Source organism: Hyaena hyaena, unplaced genomic scaffold, assembly GCF_003009895.1.
Source record: "Hyaena hyaena isolate Hyena2069 unplaced genomic scaffold, ASM300989v1 scaffold_248, whole genome shotgun sequence".
Classification (NCBI taxonomy): domain Eukaryota; kingdom Metazoa; phylum Chordata; class Mammalia; order Carnivora; family Hyaenidae; genus Hyaena; species Hyaena hyaena.
Genome location: NW_024080881.1, coordinates 1,786,075 through 1,802,657, shown reverse-complemented (window position 1 = coordinate 1,802,657; position 16,583 = coordinate 1,786,075). Strand labels below are relative to the sequence as shown.

General features: G+C 39.4%; 1 protein-coding gene across 1 annotated transcript in view; it reads right to left on the bottom strand.

The window, feature by feature from the left end:
• Positions 1-16,583, bottom strand: part of PACS1 (phosphofurin acidic cluster sorting protein 1) — a 164,416-nt gene that overhangs the window by 65,702 nt on the left and 82,131 nt on the right. The gene's annotated exons all lie outside the window — the stretch shown is intronic.

Genomic DNA, 16,583 nt, shown 5'->3' with positions numbered 1-16,583 from the left:
ACAATACACCATGACCCATTTGGGTTAACTGCATAAATATAAGGTGGCAAACATAAGAAAACCTATTGTAATTTTCTTCATCAACAGATTAAAGGCTAAAATATACAATCACATCATATCAATATGATCAAATCATATTTGGTAAAAGTAAACATGCTTTCATGTAAATGCTCTTAGCAAACTTGGAATAGAGAAGCATTCTTTTCTGGGGGCACCTGGGTGGCTTAGTTGGTTAAGCTTCCGACTTTCGCTTAGGTCATGATCTTGTGGTTCTTGGGTTCTAGCCCTGCGTTGGGCTCTGTGCTGACTGCCAGCTCAGAGCCTGGAGCCTGTTTCAGTCTGTGACTCCCTCTCTCTTTGACCCTCCCCTGCTCACGCTGTCTCTCTCTCTCTCTCCTAGAAAGAAATAAAACATTAAAAAAAAAAAAAAGCATTCCTTGACATAAAGGATATACACCAAAAACCTTAATGCTAAAGTACTAGAACATTCCCTTTCACAGCAAAAATATGATAAGGTATCTACCATTTCCACTTCTATTTAAGGGTATACTGCTGTATGCTACTCAGCTTAGTAAGAGGAACAAAGCACAAAAACAAAAACACATAAAAATATAAGGATTAAAATGGAAGAAACAAAAGTCATTATTTGCAGGCTGATATGTGATAGCTTATTTGGGAAATCTGGAAGAATTCTCATTATTAGACTGATGAGAGTTTAACCAGGCTGCTAGATTTCCAAAAATCAACTTCATTTCTAAACATCAGCAATGAAGAAATAAAATGTAATTTAAAAAAAGATGCCATTCACAAAGCAACCAAAAATAAGACACCCAGAATGAAACAGTAATAGCAAGAGGTAACAATTACTGAACATTTATTATGTATCCTTATAAAATACTCTTATTAGCTGTTTTGCAGATGAGGAAACTGAGGCACAGAGAGGCTGATTTACCTAAGATCACAGCTGTAAGCAGTTAAGTGAGGATTTAAACCCAGGCAGTCTGGTTCCAGAGGCTTTGCTCTTCACCACCACTGTAAACTGCCTTCCTTTGCAAGACGTGCAAGGCCTCTATGGAGTTGTAGGATATTTTGTACATGTATAAATACTGTTCTGAGACATTAAAGAAGTAAAAGAAATGCCATGCTCATGCAAAAGGGAAATTCTAGCATCAAGATCTTAATATTCCCCCAAACAGATACACAAAATTAATAGAACACTGACCAAAATTCCAACAGGATTTTCCATAGATGTTAATTTTAAAATTTATAAGGAATAAGGCCAAGAAAAACCAAGACACTCCTGAAGAAGAGAGACAGGTGGGTAAATCAGTCTATCAGATATCCAGATTTATTACAAGGCAATATTAGTTGAGGTAGTATGGCTTAGTGCAGTACCAGAAAGCTCAACATAATAGACCGAAGTGCCTAGAAACAATCCTACAACTAATTTTTTAAATATTTATTTATTTTGAGACAGAGAGAGACAGAGCGTGAGCAGGGGAGGGACAGAGACAGAAGTAGAAAGAGAAGATTCCAAGCAGACTCCACATACACAGCAGAGAATCCGACAAAGGGCTCAAGCTCATGAACCGTAAGATCGTGACTCAAGCCAAAATCAAGAGTCAGATGCTTAACTAATAACTGAGCCACTCATGCGCCCCCAATCCTACAATTACACCAAAACTTTATAAGAGTAAAGCAGTATTTCAACAACTGAGAAAAGAATAACTATGAAACAGGGAAAAAATTGAATCCATACCTTACAATACATATAAAATATAATCTCCAGGTGGAATAAATGTGAAATGCAAAATTATAGGAGAAATATGGGGTCTTATCTTTCATTACTCTAATATAATGATAGATTTTTAAAAAATGTTTATTTATTTTTGAGACAGAGAGAGAGACAGAGTGTGAGCAGGTGAGGGGCAGAGAGAGAGGGAGACACAGAATCCAAAGCAGGGTCCTCTGTGCTGACAGCTCAGAGCCTGATGTGAGGCTCGAATTCACGAACTGCGAGATCAAGACCTGAGCCAAAGTCGGATGCCCAACCAACTGAGCCACCCAAGCGCCTCAATAATGATGGATTTCTTAAACAAGATACTGAAAACACTGAGATATTCAACCCTATATTAAAAAGTTCTCATGAACTTGGAGAAGACATCTGAAATTTATAATACTGAGAAAGGGTCTAGAATATAAAGAATTACAATTCAATAAGAAAGAGACTTACAAATCGATACAAATGTGGGCAAAAGATATGAACAGATGTTTCATATTACCAGAAGAGGAAATACTAATAGCTAATAAATACGCAAAAATATGCTCAACTTCATTATGAACCAGGGAAATGCAAATTAAAATCAAAATATCATTCACACCCACAAAATTGGCAAAACTAAATGTGGGTGAAGATGCAGTGCAATGGGAACTCATATGCTGCTAGTGGGAGTATCAAGTAGTACGATCACTTAGAAAACTATTAGGTATCATCTTATAAAGCTGAACATATGTATAATCCATGATCCGGAACTTTCTCTCTTAGGGAAACTCTGACCTGTATGTACCAAGAGACATGTACAAAAGTGTTCACTGCACTCATGACCCATATAGCTTTGGGTAAACTACTTCGTCTTTCTATACCTCTATTTCCTCATCTGTAAAATGAGGATTGTAATGCCAACCTCATTATTGCTAAGATTCATACATACGAAAGCACTGAGAACAGTGACTGGCCCATGCTGTATTCTCTATCAATTAGGTATTATTTGTATTATGCTCATCAGAACCCATATGTACACTGTCGAAGAATAGAAAGATAAACTGGGATATATTTATACAATCAAGTGCTATCCAGCAGTGAAAATGTAGGAACTAATAAAGTTACACTTCAACATGCATTGATCTCAAACAAAACATAACTCAGTGAAAAACAAGTTGCAAAAGACTACATATAGTTATGATACAATATCAAATCCAAAACCGAAGAAAAATAAACTACTAACTGTTTAGGGACATACATAAAAGTAAAACTATAAAGAGCATGTGGCTGAAATATAAAATGAAGTTGGGATACGTGAAGGAAACAAAGAAGGCACAGTGAGTGAAGAGAGCAGTAAGATGTGGGGTTAGAAAGGCAAATGGAGGCTGGGCTATATAGTAGAGACCTTTACTTGGTGGGAAGCCAATGAAGTATTATAAACCAGTGGATGATATAAAACAATTTGTGCCAGATCACCCTACTGTTACATGAATAATGGCCCAAAAAAAAAGGAGGGTGGAAACAGGAAGACCAGTTAGGAGGCTGTTGCAGTGGTCCAGGTAACACAGGAAGAAGATGTGACCTGGAGTAGTAGTGGTAGGGATGGACAGAAGGGTAGAATTCAGGAACATTCTGGTAGAACTGATAGATCTTGCTAATGGATTGAATGTAGGATATGGAGAATGTAGGATATGGAGCAAAGAAAGCTCAAAGATGTTTATAGATTTTAGCTTGAATAACTGAGTGTACAGATGGCATTACAGTTGACTGAGATGAGGGAGATGGGGACATTCTGGGGTGAATAGGGCAGAAAAATCAGGAGATTATTAAGTTTGAGATATCCTGAATATCTGAGTGGAAAAATTAAAGTAGCACTGGCTATACAAGGCTTGGGCTTAAGGGAAAGATCACACTAGAGCTAGAGATTCAGAAGTCATGGCATGAAGATGGTATTTAGAAGAATGGGAATGGCTGAGATCTTCCAGAGGAAAGTCAAAAAAAAAAAAAAAAAAAAAAGAGAGAGAGAGAGAGAAAAGGCTGGCATGCCTGGTGGCTCAGTTGACTAAGTGGCCCAATCCTGATCTTGGCTTAGGCCATGATCTCATAGTTTGTAAGACTGTCAGCTGTGCTAACAGCTTGGAGCCTGCTTGGGATTCTCTCTTTTCCTCTCTCTGCCCCTCCGCTCCTTGATTGCATACACACGCACTCTCTTTCTCACTCTCAAAATAAAGAAACATTTAACAACGACAACAAAAAATGGCCAAGGATGGAACCCTGGGCATTCCAATGCATACATACGAGTAGGGCAGCAGAAGAGAAAGCTTCCAGTGAGGTAGGAGAAGGATGGGCCCTCACGAACCTAGGGAAGAAAGTGCTTAAGATGATGCACTGAACGCTGCTGGGAAGTAGAATAAATTGAGGACAGAAAATGGAGAATACTAGTGACCACAATTAGGCATTTCAATGCAGTAAAAACAAAAGCTTGATTGAGGGACTTTTTCTCCATAAAAATACAAGCAGTTGCAGGGTGCCTGGGTGGCTCAGTTGGTTGAGCAGACATTCTTGATTTTGGCTCAGGTCATGATCCCAGGATTGTGGGATCGAGCTTAGTGTTGGGCTCTGCACTGGGCATGGAGCCTGCCTGAAGCTCGCTCGCTCTCTCTCTCTCTCTCTCTCTCTCTCTCTCTCCCTCCCCTCCCTCCCCCACCATGCTTTCGCTCTCTTTCTGTCTGAAAGAAAGAAAGGGAGGGAGGAAGGAAGTTAAAAAGCAGTTGCAGATGAGAAGGAGGATAGGGAACAAGATTTCAAACTGGAAAAAAGAGCAATGTGGCACAGAAGGAAGAACTTGGTTTCTATACTGACTAGCAAGTAAATGTAACAATTCCCATTTTCTAACATTCAGCTGCTTCTTAAGATGTTGGGACCAAATGGTCTTGTCTAAAGTCCTTGCGGTTCTCAGAATTCCCCTGGAAAGAGGGAGGTTTATCTGAGAATATAGGGAAGCAAAGTGACTGGAGACCTGAACAGAATAAGACAAAAAAATAGAAAAGATTTTTTAAAACTTTTTTCATTTTTGAGAGAGAGATAGAGTACAAGTGGGGGGAGGGACAGAGAGAGAGAGAGAGAGAGAGACAGACAGACAGACATAGAATCTGAAGGAGGCTCCAGGCTCTGAACTATCAGCACAGAGCCCGATGTGGGGCTCAAACCCACGAGTGGTGAGATCATGATCTGAGCTGAAGTCAGACGCTTAACTGACTGAGCCACCCAGGTGCCCCAAAAAAGATTTTTTAAAAGTAGTTCTGGTGTGACTCTAGAATTACATACAAGAAAAATGATATAGCATAAAAGTACCCAGAAAGTTTCAATTATGTACACCATATCATTATCCCAGGACCACTGTACTATTTTTGAAATCACAAAGGTGAGGAGTTGATCTTTCTTTCCTCTGTAATGAGACTTGACTGACACATTGAACAACACATGAGGAAGAAATCTTTAACTCTGTGAAGTTCAGAAGCCTAGTGACAGCAAGAGGCCAAAAACGAAGATCTCTGCTCTTATCCCAATTTTAGAAGTAACTCAGCCATCCAAATCCTGCCACTCCACGCAAACTAAAGAGCCAGAAATGAAACCCCAAACTGTTGCCTCTGTTCTATTTCCCTTTTTTATTTGCCTTCTCTTTCCTTTATTCTCTCCCAATATTCAGCCTCTGGCAGATTCTTACAATGTTTAAAAGAACAAAACAAGAAGACTGTAATTTGGATTCAAGATGTCTTTCTCTACAAAGACAATTAACATTTTTTAAAAGTAGGGCATGTATTGGGGCGCCTGGGTGGCTCAGTCAGTTAAGCATCCAACTTCGGCTCAGGTCGTGATCTCACGGTTCGTGGGTTCAAGCCCCGCGTCGGGCTCTGTGCTGACAGCTCAGAGCCTGGAGCCTGCTTCTGATTTTGTGTCTCCCTCTCTCTCTGACCCTCCCCTGCTCGTGCTCTGCCTCTCTCTCTCTCAGAAATAAATAAAACATTACAAAAAAATTTTTTTAAAGTAGGGCATGTTGGGTCTGAAACAGCTTGCCATTTTACCTTTAAATGATACATTTTTAAGTACTGTATAACCAGTTGTTTCTTCCCCCCCCCCCCCCCGAGATAGTTCCATCTTTCTCTGATCTCCCTATCCATCCTACCTTAAGGCAGAAACCACACTTTGCTCCAGAAACAAACAGCTGCTGTCAGAGGGAAGTAACAGGATAATCCTTAGGCGTTCTTGATAAAGGACTTCACAGGGAGGAACTACCATTATCTTACTGTTTGAAATCACAGGGCTTCAAATAAGGGTATGTGACACATCATAGCTATCTATTCAGAGATTTTCCACCTTCAAAGAATGTGGAGATGTTAACAAACAACTTTAAAATCCATATTGGGGGGCGCCTGGGTGGCTTAGTCGGTTAAGCAACCGAGTTTCGCTTAGGTCATGATCTCGCGGTTCGTGGGTTCGAGGCCCACGTCGGGCTCTGTGCTGACTGCCAGCTCAGAGCCTGGAGCCTGTTTCAGTCTGTGACTCCCTCTCTCTCTGACCCTCCCCTGCTCACGCTGTCTCTCTCTCTCTCCTAGAGATAAATAAAAACCATTAAAAAAAAAATTTTAAATCCATATTGGGACCATAACACATGGAGTACAAATTTTAGACCTAAGATCTGAATAGTCATTTATTTTTAGATCAGAAATGTTAGAAGCAATAAGCTAAAAACTAGAATAAAATAAAATAAAAAGTCTGGTCCCAAAGTAATTAAAAATGTTAGGTGGGACTAAAATACTGGAATAAGAAGAGTATCAGGTCAGGCTCTACCAAAACCTATTTTCAATCATTTTTTTAAAATTAAAATACAATACAACTTACTTGTATGATTTTTGGTATTGTTTTAGTTATTCTCTAATGGCAAATTTAATGGACACATTTATGTTTGCCTGATGCATAAACACACAGACGTACACTTTCCCTCTCTCTCTTTCTTCATCTTTTCTAAGGGCTCCAAGTAAAAAGAGTTGTTCTATTATGCTTTTCAGGATTATTTACATATAAAATGTTATTTCTTACTTCTTCCACCCCAAATTTATTGCCTATAAAATTTTAAGATTTCTTACTTGGCTTTAGTCTACAAATGCAAAATTCTGAGAAAATATTTTTGTGTCTGCATAAAATAACTGTCCCATTGAAACTTCAAATATGCCTTATTTTCACCTTTCACTGTATTAATTTCCTAGGGCTGTCATACAAATTACCACAAACTTGTGGACTTAAAACAACAGAAATCTGGGGGTGCCTGGGTGGCTCAGTCAGTTAAGCAACCAACTTCGGCTCAGGTCATGATCTCCTGGTTTGTGGGTTCAAGCCTGGTGTTGGGCTCTGTGCTGACAGCTCTGAGCCTGAAGCCCGCTTTGGATTCTGTGTCTTTCTCTGTCCCTCACCCCCCTACCCCCACTCAAAAATAAATAAACATTGAAATTTTTTAAAAAATAAAATGAAATACATATACTCTTCAGGCCAGCAGTCCTTAAAAAAAATAAAATAAAATAAAAACCACCAGAAATCTATTTTCTTGTAGCTCTACTGGCCGGAATTCCACAATCGAGGTGTTTGGCAGGGCTGCATTCGTTCCCTCTAAAGTCTCTAAGGGAGAATCCTTCCTTGCCTCTGGGGGCTTCTGGCAGTCCCTAGCATTCCTAGGCTTGTAGACATATCACTCCAATGTCTATCTCTGTCTTGACCATAAACTTCTCCCTGTGTTTATCCTCTGTTTCTGTATGTCTCAAATTTCTCTCTCCATTCCCATACCAGTCATTGGATTTAGGGTCCACCCTAAATTCTGGAGGATCTTGTCTCAAGATCCTTAATTACATCTGCAAAGACCCTATTTCCCAATAAGGCCACATGCACAGGTACCAGGGGTTAGGACACAGACATATCTTTTAGGGTCCAGTGTTCAACCCACTACATACATTAATATCCACCTAGCTGGGCTCCTAAAATAAAATATGTCTGCCTCTCATGACACATGTCATGTTCTTCCTAGAATCCTACTTGACTTGGGAAAAACTTTTATAGGAAGTTAGTAATGAATCCCTTAGGAATGCTCACTTCCTAGCTGAGCTAATTTTAAATTCAAATAAGTTGTTTTTCTATAGAAAAAAACATAGCCAATTGAATCTGTACTTGCTCATCTGGCTGAGATTTCAAGTGAGAATTTATTCATTGTCCCAATGGAATTATATTAATAATATAATTTTGTTACTACTATTGCCCATAATACATACATTCTAATTTTCTACTTGAGTTTAAAACCATGGATTTATGGGGTGCCTGGGTGGCTCAGTCGGTTAAGCGTCCAACTTCGGCTCAGGTCATAATCTCACGGTTCACGGGTTCGAGCCCCGTGTCGGGCTCTGTGCTGACTGCCAGCTCAGAGCCTGGAGCCTGTTTCAGATTCTGTATCTCCCTCTCTCTCTGGCCCTCCCTGGCTCACACTGTCTGTCTGTCTGTCTCTCTTTCAGAAATAAATAAAACATTAAAAAAAATAAAACCATGGATTGATATTCCTTTTATTCCCAAATCCAGGAAGATTATTTTCCAGTAGAGAGAACTAAGTTTCCATCTAATCCAGTAACCCCCTCTTGGTAATCTGTAACAATTTTTAGTTCCCCTTCTCTCTCACAGTGCCATCCTTTACGCTAAGTCATGTAAATCATGTGCAAGCACACGCGCACGTGTGAGTGTATGTGTACATGTGCACACACGTTTATTCCTGGCATCACTCCTTGACTGCCTCATTAGTCCTACTTATTTATATTTTCTTTTTTTTAAAGTTTATTTATTTAAATAATCTGTATGCCCAATGTGGGGCTTGAACTCATAACCCTGAGATCAAGAGTTGCACACTCTTCCAACTGAGCCAGCCAGACTCCGCTATTTATATTTTCTATTTCAGAGTCTAATGGGAGTTCTTTAAATCTTGGCCATATACACATAGAAAGAACAGCAGCAGTACAGACACAGAGCACTTACTCTGCCTGCCACTATTCTAAATGCTCTTTGTATCTTAACTTAATCCTCATTCTATGAAAAGTATCATCATCTGCATTATATAGATGAACAAACTGAGAAATTAGTAAATGGTGAGACCAGAATATGAACCCAAGCAGGTGGGCTCCAGAGTCCATGTTCTTAAATGCAAGACTGCCTCTGAGGTAATGTGCTAAAATGTTCTATAGTGGTGAGGTTACAGGTGAATTTTTAAATTTTTTTTTTAATGTTTTATTTATTTCTAGGAGAGAGAGAGAGAGAGACAGCGTGAGCAGGGGAGGGTCAGAGAGAGAGGGAGTCACAGACTGAAATAGGCTCCAGGCTCTGAGCTGGCAGTCAGCACAGAGCCCGACGCGGGGCTCGAACCCACGAACCGCGAGATCATGACCTAAGCGAAAGTCGGACGCTTAACCGACTAAGCCACCCAGGCGCCCCAGCAGGTGAATTTTTAAAACTGTTCTTCTATATATCCCACACTTCCTACAATGATTATATAGATTAATTCTGTGACCTGAAAATATTCTTTTAAGTACAAGGAAAAAAGTATCCATTTGTGAAGGTACAATGTAATAATAGTAAGCATAGAACACTATGAGCCAAGGCACTACTCGTGATATGTGATTTACATACATTAATTTAACCCTCAAAACAATTATGATCTTCATTTATAGATGAGAAAATAGAGGCACAGAGAAGTTAAATAGCTTGCCAGCATGTGGCAGCCAGGAATGTTTAGCTTGAGTCTGTGATCTTAACTAGGCTATGCCTCCTAAAATTAGATATAAAAATGTGGTGCTAAAGTCCAGTCTGACTCTCTGCAGGAGTGCACTAATACCTGCTACCCAAACCAGATAAAAGACAATTTGAAAACTTTCCTTTGCCACTAAATCTCTGTATCTATTGCTACTCATTAGTTCAGGTCATCCTAAATACCACCTCCTCTCCTGATTTTCTACCACTGAGTGAGCTTTTGCCCTTCCCACAGGCCACACTGCTTCCACCTCTTAGAGTACTCACCATGAGCTTCCCTGAATCACAGCCATCCCATACTAAATGTGTCTGAAGGACAGGGACTCTGTTCTTACTTTGACTTGAATCCTCTAACTCCTAGCACATTGGTTTGAAAGAAAACAGGAGATGTTCAGTTTGTTTAGTTAAACTATAATCTTTACCATTAAACGTAAATATATTTAAAGGGAAGACTTTTAAGGGCAAAAATCTGCTTCACCACACCAAGTATAAAAAACCCAAGTGTTTTCATTCTAAAAGACTTCTTAATTGGACGATATTAGCCCAGATTAGAGGCCATTTAAATTACCCCTTTCTAAACAGTGTCACAAATGCAGAATATATTTTCCCTTTGCCACTGGATAAGCTGGGCATGTTGCCAAATCTTTTTCTAATTAGGTCCTGTGGTTAATTTCTTAATCTGTCAGCATTTCTTTGGATCTTGTTAAAAGTAAAGAGAGTTGGACTTTTTCCATGGTTTTTGTGAGGTAATCTTCCTATGGCAGCCTCATAGGAATAGACTCATCATTAACTAGCTGTGATCCTTTACATATCAGATGAGCAAATACCACCACCACCACCACCTAAAACAAACAAACAGAAACCCTATAGCACACTGTGGGCAATGTTGTGGGAAAATGGGCATTCACACATTGCTTGTGGGAACCTACATTGGCATACCTCTACAAAGGGCAATTTCTACCCAACCTGTGAATGCATATAATCTTTGACTCAGGGTTTCTACTCTAGGAATTGATTCTACAGATATACACTGTTTTCTAATAGCACTAGATTTTAAAACCTAGAATATCCACCAACAGGGGAGTATTAAACAAGTTATGATACATCCATAGGATGAAAACTATGCAGCTGTAAAAACAAATGAAGAAGCTCTCCTGATACTGATATGATTGTTAGGTGAGAGTACAGAACAGTACTCAGCATGTTGGTGTTTATGTATAGCAGGAGGAAGATGAAAATATACATTTATTTTTGCTAGCATATGCATAAAATAACTCTGGAGGAATTAACAAACTAACAGTGGTTACCAGAATGGGGTAAGCATGAAAATTGGGAAAGGCACTGGGGTGGTAATGTTAGAAATCTCACGATGATAGCTGTATAGCAGGTTCATACACTAATAACCCAGATGAGGAGAAAAAAGCCTCTAAGAATAAATTTTTGGATAAAAGGGGAACTTCATGCAATAAGCAGTATAAATGAGATATCAGGGGAACCTGGATGGCTCAGTAGGTTGTCTGACTCTTGATGTCGGCTCAGATCATGATCTTACAGTTCGTGGGATCGAGCCTTGTGATGAGCTCTGTGCTGATAGCGTGGAGCCTGCTTGGGACTCTCTCCCCCTCCCTCTGCCCCTCCCTGCTCTTGCATGCTCTCTCTCTCCCTCTCAAAATAAATAAACATTAAAAAAAGAGGTATCAGGAAAACTTGAGGATATAATAAAAGCATGTTAAATCTGCCAACAAGAAGAAAGAAAAGCAATAAATCTTAGGGATAAAAACCAAAAAGTCATAAAAGAAATGATCCAAAATGAGGCAAGGTAAAATATGACATGATTTTTTAAAGTTTATTTATTTTGAGATAGAGATAGAGGAAGGGAAGGAAGGAGGGGGGGTCAGACAGAGAGAGGGAATCCCAAGCAGGCTCTGCACTGTCAGAGCGGAGCCTGAAACAGTGCTCAAACTCACCAACCCATGAGATCATGACCTGAGCCAAAATCAAGAGCTAGATATTCAACTGACTGAGTCTCCCAGGTGCCCCAAAATATGATGATTTTAAGTAAAATTTGTGAAAAAAGAAGCCATGTGATCTTACCCTAGGAACTCTCCTTTGAATATATATAGAAGATGTAATCTTAGTACTGCAAATACTTAGATTTGTAGGACTACAGTCACAATAATTATATACTGATAAATGTTTATTAATTATGTTATTTATTATGTCTTTCCATTTTAAAGTGGGAGGAGAATATCTAAATAAAGGTAATGGCATTAACGGAAGCAGAAACAGAAGTATAACTAACACATTTAGGTCATAAAAGTTAATAACAACACAAATTTGAAAATAGTTTCCAAACACAGGTAGGAGGAAGAAGAAAGAAAATAAAGGGCTGCACATTAAATTCTCATTTTTCACATCAGAAAGTCAATAGATCCTTTATAATTCAACAAAAAGAGGCAAAAAAATATGTGTAGTTATGTCCCATGGGAGGGGCTCTCCCTAGTTCAAGGGGTGATTCTTGGTTGGTCTAATCCAAAGATGCCAGTATCTATGTACTTAGAGAAAGAGAGAGAGAAAGCGGGGGGCAGAGAGAGAAAGAGAGAGAGTGCGGAGCCTGAAGTGGGGCTCGAGTGCACGAACTGCGATATCATGACCTGAGCAAAGCTGGATGCTTAACCGACTGAGCCACCCAGGCGCCACCAAAAATGCTAGTCTTATTCTAAGAATAAAAAGAACTGCAAAGACATCTTAACCTGTATCAAGTAACCGTGCTAGTAATAACATGGTATTATTTTAAAACTATTATATATAGTGTAGGATAAAAGACATAAGTAGTTATGCTAATGTTATTTAAGATTTTTAGCATAAAAGAAATGCAAATTAAAAGAAAAAAACAAGTTTAAAACCCTGAAATCAAGATTTTTTTTTTTTTTTAAAGAAAAGCATTCCTTAGTTTTGACCTCTGAAAAGGCTTAGAAGCAATGATCATCTCAGTTGCAATAAGTATCCCTAAGACCCTAATTGTGGCCTCTAAATACTATTTCCCATTAAAAGGAAAGTAGTGGATTGTAAGCCTGGGGCAGGAAATGTATAAGATAAGCCTAGAAAAATCTTATCATACCAGAAAGCAAGGAAGACATCAAAGACTACTAGGGCTGTATCAAAATGCCATGGAAGCCACCTTGACAGAAATCTCCATGGTCAAAGATGGGACAATTTGAACATCCAAAATAAGGATGACAATAGGTTGAAATCACGAAATATATTTTTAAAATCCACGAGTTCATAATACACACACACACACCAACTCTGAAGGTAGCCAGGGAATGAACTCCTCATTCTGGAAACAGGGAAATAAAAAGAGTCGAACCCTCGTTTGTGGCCTGTCACCTAACCCTATTCCTGCTTAGACAGTGACCACTACAACTGCCACCACTACCCCCTCACCATCTGCCACGCATCAACATCCAGAGCCAGAAAATAAGAACTCACTTTCTTAGGTCTCATTTTCTTTTTTTTTTTTTTTAATGTTTTATTTATTTCTAGGAGAGAGAGAGAGAGACAGCGTGAGCAGGGGAGGGTCAGAGAGAGAGGGAGTCACAGACTGAAACAGGCTCCAGGCTCTGAGCTGGCAGTCAGCACAGANTGTTCCTGGACAGCCAAGAGTGCCTGAGGAATGTCACATATCCCACCGGGGGTGGGGGGGGTGGGAAGAGTCGGGAGGTGAGGGGAGTTAGGTGGAGGGGGTAGGAGTTGGTTTGCAAGGTGTCAGCCTACGTTATGCTCCCTCATCAATTATTTTTTTTTATTTATTTCTAGGAGAGAGAGAGAGACAGGGTGAGCAGGGGAGGGTCAGAGAGAGAGGGAGTCACAGACTGAAACAGCCTCCAGGCTCTGAGCTGGCAGTCAGCACAGAGCCCGACGCGGGGCTCGAACCCACGAACCGCGAGATCATGACCTAAGTGAAAGTCGGACGCTTAACCGACTAAGCCACCCAGGCGCCCCTCTCATTTTCTTTTTAAAGTTTATTTATTTATTTTGAGAGACAGCGCGTGGGAACAGGGGAGGGGCAGAGAGAGGGGGAGAGAGAAGGAGAAAATCCCAAGCAGGCTTTCCACTGACGTGGGGCTTGAATTCACAAACCATGAAATCATGACTGAGCCAAAATCAAGAATTGGATGCCACCCGGGAGCCCCAGTTTAAACTTTTTTAAACTTAAATTTTTATTTGTATCAAAATAACAAGTATACATTATTTAAAAGAGCAAATCATACTACAAAGCTTAATCGATAAAAGTTTCCTTCATTCCTTCTTACTTCTTAGTTGGCAGGAATAGGAGAGAAGTAGTGATGCTAACTGGGTACTTACTCTTCCATATTTCAGACTTTCAACTAATATTCCTATTTTCAGGCTCAATGTATATACCATATTCACAGATACCTAAAAGTTATCCCAGAACATTGCCTGCTTACAGCTGAAAATGGGTTTGGTTCTCATTAGCTTCCATCATAAGCTGGGACCATCTGTATTTCATATAGAAGTCCCTGTGCACGCTCTTGTTTTCCTTTCTCTCATGTAAATATCTAGGAAAGGATTATTGGGTCCTATGGTAGGTAGATGTTTAATATTAAGAGAAACTGCTAACTGTTTCCAAACTAGTCATACCACTTTACATTTTCAACCGAACATTAAGAAAGTTCAACTTGTTCCATATTTGTCAATTTTAGCTTTGCTAGTGGATGTACAGGGGTAGTTCACTATGGTTTTAAATTGTTTTCTCCTGGTGACTAATAACGGAAGTATCTTTTCATGTAGCTTCTGGCCATTAGTATAGCTTACTTGTGAAGTATTCACATCTTTTTGCCCATTTTGAAAAGTGGGGTTACCACCTTATTGTTGGATTACTTCTTTACAGTCCTTGTCAGATACATATATTGCATGTATTCTGTCCCACACTATGGTGTGCCTTTTCCTTTTCTTAGTAGTATTTTCAAAGACCAACATTTTATTTATTTTTAAATGCTGATTTATTTAAGAGAGCATGCAAGGAGGGAGAAGGGTAGAGAGAAAGGAGAGAGAGAATCCCAAGCAGGCTCCACACTTATAGTGTGGAGCCCTCGCATGGGGCTCGATCCCATGAACCTCAAGATCATGACCTGAGCTGAAATTAAAGAGATGGATGTTCAACTGACTGAGCCACCCAGGCACCCCAAAGTTGACCAACATCTTAAAGTTTTACAAAAGTCCAATTTAGCATTCATTTATTTTATGGTTTGTGCTTTTTGTGTCCTAGTTAGGAAATTTTTCATACCCAAAGGTCACAAATATTTTCTCCTATGTTTTCTTCCAGAAGCTTTATGGTTTTAAATCTTACTTTTAGGCCTCTGATCCATTTTGAGTTATTTTTTGTGTAAGATATAAAAGGCTAACGTTGATTTTCTTTCATATAAAAATTTAGTTGGCCCTGTGTCATTTGTGGAAAAGACTTTTCCTTTCCCCACTGAATAGCTCTGACACTGCTGCAGAAAACTGCTTGTCTATATATGTGTGGATCTACATGTATGTAGGTCTACTTTTTTTTTTTAAGTTTATTTTGAGAGAGAGCACAAGCAGGGGAGGGGCAGAATGAGAGAATGAGAGAGAGAGAGAGAGAGAGAGAGAGAGAGAGAGAGAATCCCATGCAGGCTCTATGCTGTCAGCACAGAGCCTGATGCGGGGCTTGCTCCCACAAACTGGGAGATCATGATGTGAGCCGAGATCAAGAGTTGGAAGCTTAACCAACTGAGCCACCCACATGCCCCTAATGCAGGTCAACTTCTAAACTCTATTCGGTCTTGTTTTATCTATATGTCTGTTTTTTGGCTAGAACCATAACTTTATGGTACTATAAGTCCTCTGACTTTGCGCTTGTAAAAACTGGATTTGTCTATTCTAGGTCTTCTGCATTTCTGTATGCATTTTCGAGTTGGTATGTCAATTTCTACAACAAAAATAAAACAAAAATTTGAGATTGCATTAAATCTATAGATTAATTTGTGGAAAATTAGTACCTTTATGATATTGAGATTTTCTTTTTAAAAATTTTTAATGTTTATTTTTGAGAGAGAGAGAGAGAAAATGTGAGTGGGGGAGGGGCAGAGAGGGACGAAGACACAGACTCCAGGCTCTGAGCTGTCAGCATAGAACCCAATGCGGGGCTCGGACTCACGAACCATGAGTACTTACTATTGAGCTGAAGTTGGATACTCAACCAACTGAGCCACCCAGGTGCTCCTGATACTGAGATTTTCAATCCATGAGCCCATTTAGGTATTTTTTCATTTGATTTGGTAGTTTTCAGTATACAGGCTCCACACACATTTGGTTAAATTTACCTCTAAGTATTTCATGTGTCTGGATAATAAGGCAAATGGAACTATACTCCCCCACCCCGCCCCAATTATTTGTTGCTAGTATATAAACAATGATTTAGTTTTGGGTAAACTTACCTTATAGCCTACAATTTTGTTAAACTCACTTATTAGTCATAGAAGCTTTTATTTTGGTAATTTCTTAATGAATTTTTACATACATGATCATTTCATCTGCAAATAGAGACCATTTTACTTATCTTTTATAAATCTTGCCTTTTTCATCTTTTTCTTGCCTTATTGCACAGACTACAATTTCCAGTAAATGCTGAATAGATGCATTTAGAGTAGATATCTGGGGATGCCTGGGTAGCTCAGCCAAGCATCCAACTTCGACTCAGGTCATGATCTCACAGTTTGTGTGTTCAAGCCCCACATCAGGCTCATGGCTGTCAGTGCAGAGCCCACTTCAGATCCTCTGTCCTCTCTCTCTGCCCTCCCTGGCCCAAGCATGCTCTCTCTCTCAAAAATAAACATTAAAAAAAATAATAAAGTAGACATTTGTGCTTTGCTGCCAATCCTGCAAATAAATGACTGAGTTATCACATGGCTTTTTCTCTTCATTCTGTGAATATGAT